Source organism: Podarcis cretensis (genome assembly GCF_951804945.1).
Source record: "Podarcis cretensis genome assembly, chromosome: 15".
Taxonomy (NCBI): Eukaryota; Metazoa; Chordata; class Lepidosauria; order Squamata; family Lacertidae; genus Podarcis; species Podarcis cretensis.
Genome location: NC_137185.1, coordinates 1,323,218 through 1,328,502, shown reverse-complemented (window position 1 = coordinate 1,328,502; position 5,285 = coordinate 1,323,218). Strand labels below are relative to the sequence as shown.

Below are 5,285 nucleotides of genomic sequence, written 5' to 3'. Positions count from 1 at the left end.
ATGAGGCTCTTAATCTCAGGCTTGTGGGTTCAAGCCCCATGTTGGGCAGAAGATTATTGCATTGCAGAGGGTTGGGCTAGATGACCCTCAGGGTCTCTTCCAACTTCACGATTCCGCTTCTTTATCCTGAGTCATCGAGCTCACTGCTGCCTACAATAGCTGGCAGCAGCTCATCAGGGTTTCAGGCAGAGGACATTCCCATACCTTACTTGTAGATGCAAAGTGGTTGAGCTTGCAAAACATTACATTGCATAACATTGCATTTTACTGCATTGCCACTGAGCTATGGTGCTTTTCCGAAATATTTAGGAACCTGAGAAGCTGCCCAATACAGTGATACCTCAGGTTAAGAACTTAATTCGTTCTGGAGGTCCGTTCTTTTTTTTTTTTAAAAAAATAATATTTATTAAGAGTTTAAATTTTACAAAAAGAAAGAAAGAAAATTAAAACAAATCAATATAATACAATACAAAAACAAAAACAAAAACACTACGTAAAACATTGAATTAACAAAACAAAACAAAAAACAATTAAAAACACTTCCAGTATTTTCAATCTTAGCTTTCATTCACTTGTTTCATTGACTTCCTCACGCCTCCCTTTTTGTATTCCTCTTCAATTAACTGTTTCAGCAATTCCTTTCCATCTTCCTCTGTTTTCTGTCCTGTAATTAATCTTAACATATTCTAACCTTATTTTTTCCCCTTTAATACATTAACAATATATCTGTACCTAGTTCCTTATAACATTTCTGCCAAAGCCATATAACTTCATTCCACCATTTTTCTAAAGCTCATTAATTTTACAATATTTCTGTAAATAATCTTTAAATTTTTTTCCAATCTTCTTCCACCGACTCTTCTCCCTGGTCTCGGATTCTGCCAGTCATTTCTGCCAATTCCATATAGTCCATCAGCTTCATCTGCCATTCTTCCCGGGTGGGTAAATCTTGTGTCTTCCAATACTTGGCGATGAGTATTCTTGCTGCTGTTGTTGCATACATAAAGAAAGTTCTGTCCTTCTTTGGCACCAATTGGCCAGTTCTGGAGGTCCGTTCTTAACCTGAAACTGTTCTTAACCTGAGGTACCACTTTAGCTAATGGGGCCTCCCGCTGCTGCTACACCGCCGGAGCATGATTTCTGTTCTCACCCTGAAGCAAAGTTCTTAACCCGAGGTACTATTTCTGGGTTAGCAGAGTCTGTAACCTGAAACATCTGTAACCTGAAGTACCACTATACTGAATCAGGTAGCTACGGGGGTCTCATCCCACTCGGGATTGCCTACACTGACTGGCAGAGGCCCTCCAGGGTCTCTGACATGGAACATTTCCTTGCCCACATTCCTGGGCCATAGAATCTCAGAATGGTAGTTTTGGAAGGGGGGTTCCCCAGCGGTCATCTAGTCCCACTCCTTGCAATGCAGGAATTGCAGCTTCAAGCACCTCCGGTGAAGGACACTCCATTGCTAATCCATTCCACTGTCCAGCAGCCCTTACTAAGTTCTTCCTAATTTTCAGCCTTTCTTTGGATTGGAATCTTTTGGTTCTGGTCCTCCCGTCTGGAGCAGCAGAAAATAAGCTTGCTCTGTCTTCCATGGGACAGCCCTTCAGATATTGGAAAGTGGGCATCATTTCACCTCTGGGTCTCCCCTCCTCTGGAGGACAGGGCTTAAAGGAGACTGGGGGCCCTCAGCACCTTCCTCTTAGGAACTGGTACCATTTCAGGGGGCCGGCGGCCGGCAGGTCTCTCTGTCCCTCCCCACCTGATGTCCTCAAAGTACTTAAATTTCCTAGAAGTTACTGGCAGTGGGTGGGTCAGGGTGTGGGGTGGAGGGGAGCCAAGTTCAGGCAAGGGGGGGGGCTGAAATGGGTTGGCAGGGCTGAGCAGCTATGCAAATAAGGCCCAGGGTATATAAAGGTCTTCTTCAGAAGCCCCCATCAGATGCGGATCTTGGAGGGCGTCCGTTGCAACTCAGAATGGTAAGCATATGGAATGGGGTGGGTTATTAGGGCTGTGTCTGGATAGCTTCCACTGTTTTAGATCCCTTTTTCTGAAAGAATATTTGCACTGCTTTATTGAATTTTTTAAAAATAATAAATAATATAATACTAAAATTTATTTATTTCCCACCCTCCCTGGCCAGAGCCGGGCTCAGGGTGGCTAACATCAGTAAAATTACAGTAAAAACATAATGTGGGGGGGGGGGACCAATTTAAAATACAGGTTAAAATGCAGTTTAAAATGCAGCCTCATTTTAAAAGTAGCCCATAGATCAAAACCATAAAGGGAGGGAAACATATATACGCATTTTGTGTTTGACTTAGTTGGAAGACACACACAAACACAACACATATTTATATTATATGTATCAGCTGGCATTAAAAACAATAATAATTCCCTGAGAGTTATCAGTTCATTTTAACAGATTTCCTCTCTCTTGCGCTTATTTTGCATAGCCTCGTTGTACGCCGCTTAAAAACTACGGGTGTTAAGCAGCATAAAAATGCCTGGAATAAATAAATAAATACCGTATGATTTTTAAAAATTACTTGCAAGAGGGCTCTTCAGGACGTCTGAAACAACAGAGAATAAATTAAACCCAGCTAACATAAGACCTAATAATTTAAATGGGTCTACTCTGAGTATGAAGTGGTGGTGGTGGAAGAACCCTTAAAACGAATCGGGGTATGTTGTTTTCCTGAGAATGTTTGTCCTACTCAGGGTAGACCTACTAATATGAACGGAAACAACTCATTTAGGCTCCACACTTGAGTTAAGCCTTAGGCGGCTACAGTCCTTTTGGTAGATGACTTAACAGATTTTAAAAATTAAGCACTTAAGAAATGCTATTAAATAACTCTGGCTGGGGGGGGGGATGAGCAGTGAAATATTTCTGCATTGCAGGGGGATGGAGTAGATGACCCTCAGGAGACCCTTCAAATTCTATATATATAGAGAGAGAATTTTTGTGCACTTGTATCGGCCCTCATGCACAAGCCTTTCTTCCTTGTGTTCCAAGGGGGCTGCATGTGGGTCTCCCCTTCACCCACCCTATATTCTCCCTACAACAACTGCACCAGGCAGGCCAGGCTGGGTCAGTTTTAGAGCTGAGAGGGGACTGAACCCATGGGTCTCTTAACCCAACTGCAGTCCAATACTCTAACCACTATACCACACTGTGCAGCACTAAAAAAAGGCTGCGAGAACCCGCCGCAGATGGGTGTCTTGCCCAGTATGGCATGCATTGGAAGTTTTAAAACAGATGTTAGGTGGTCACCTGTTGGGGATTCTTGAGCTGTGTTTGGAGTGGGTTGGATTAGATGACCCTTGGGATCCCTTCAAATTCTACGAAAATACACCAGCCTTCTCCTGCAACATGGTGCCCTCCAGATCCTACAAATCCCATCCTCCTTGACCGTGCTCTATTCTGGCTGGAGATGATGGAAATTGTAGTACAAAACTAAGTTTGGAGACAGCTGATACACACATTAAAAAGAAGAAAGTAAGTCCTGTTTTACCTCCTGGTGTGAGAATGAGAGAGTTGCACTGGTGAGTCTAGCCTTGTGTGAATGATTAAAGTTTGGCAGAGTCCACATGTCAGTTTTGTAGCGGGGGAGCGGGTTCGAATTCCCAGTGTGAGTTTCCCACACCTAAAATTCCATTCCTTCTCCTTCCAGCTCTCCACTTGCCAAAGTCTGCTGCGGAGCGAAACCGACCCATTGAGGTTCCAGGCTGGATATCATCATATACTGTAAGTTGGAATGAGACACTACAGTATAGATGATGTACTACCTTGAACTCCTGGAGCCGCCGAGATCCCAAAGCAACCCTTTCATTGTCCTCAGCGCTCCCCACCAGAGCTGAGGTTGGGCTGAGCCCAGCTTGGTTGGGGTGGTTGGATAGAAATTGATTATTTTAAAAGCGCAGAGCCCAGCTTTATTTTTAAGGTCTTTCCACCGGTGGTCTTCACCCCACCAGAATGACTGTGAAATATGGGACCTTCTCTGTCTCCCCCGCCATTAAATCTAGGTATTTCAGAGCAGTGCAGTGCAGTTCACCTATGGAACTCCTTCCCACAGGAGGAAGAGATGGCTACCAGCTTGGATGGCTTTAAAAGAATAGACAAATTCACAGAGGGCTATTAATGGCTACTAGCTGCAATGGCTGTACTCTGCCTCCATAGCTGGAGACAGTGAGGCTTCTGAATACTGGTTGTTGGAAACCACAATCCTATAATAGGATCCGTTTGGCCCCTGTGAGTACAGGATGCTGAGCTAGATGGGCCATTGGCCTGATCCAGCAGAGCTCTTCTGACCTTCTTCTACGTCCCTCCAGATGTTGCTAGACTCAGCCCCCTTCTGCCCTGATCCTTGCAACATCTGTAGGACAACAGGGTCCCTATCCCTGACAGTAATGAGGGGAAAGGCACCCTTCTTTAGTCTTCCATTGGACCACATATCTAAGAAGCTGACTTATTGGCAGCTCAGACTGCGTGTCTTTTCTAGTCCAAGATTTTTCACTTGCCTTAGCAGCAGTTCTTAAGAAACAAGATTTTCCCATCGTCCTTTTTGGAAAAAAGCTAGAACCAGCTTAGAGTTTGTTTTGCTGGGTGTGTGTGTGTGTGCGTGTGTGCAACATTGACTGGACAAGAAGAAGAAAATGCAATCCTGCTCAGAAGACAAATCTTGTGGGGTGTCAGCAAAACCGTTACCATTACTGAGTTTAGTAATGGTAATGGTTCTTCTGCCATCTTGCCCACCATCTGACTCCACAGAAGCAGGAATTTCAGCTTCATCTGATGAAAGGGGGCTCCTTTTCACATCGGCCTATATCAGGCCACTTCTTTCTTGCTCCTGTAAGAAATAAAAAAAGTTCTAGAAGCTTTTGCGTTTCCCTTTTATTTGCAGAGGGAGGGTCAACTGGAGCACACGTCTGGGCATAAAGCCTGTGGTATTTATTTTTATTTATTTATAAAACATTTGCATACTGTGTCATATAAAATATATAAAAGAGGTTGACCGCAATAAAAACATACAAAAAAAGTAAAAAGCAGACCTCAATCAAGCACAGTGGAATGATGCATTCTTAATTGCCTGTGTAAGCCTGGCAGAATGGGAAAGTTTTCAGCAGACATTTTAAAGTTGAAACAAAAGGCGCCTGCTGAATCTCTAGCGGCAGTGAGTTCCATCAGACTGGGTCGATGACACCAAAGGCTCAGTTTCTCATTGCTGTCGGGGGAGGGCTATTGGGGATGCTGTGCCCCAAAATTCTGAAGCCAGCACTGC

The 5,285-nt window shown here is 43.9% G+C and overlaps 1 long non-coding RNA gene across 1 annotated transcript; it reads left to right on the top strand.

The window, feature by feature from the left end:
- The first annotated feature begins 1,934 nt into the window (after positions 1 to 1,934).
- On the top strand, positions 1,935 to 4,880 carry LOC307204362. The gene is made up of 2 exons (XR_013833638.1): positions 1,935 to 1,979; positions 3,678 to 4,880. It is a non-coding gene; the product is annotated as an uncharacterized lncRNA (long non-coding RNA).
- The last annotated feature ends 405 nt before the right edge of the window (positions 4,881 to 5,285 follow it).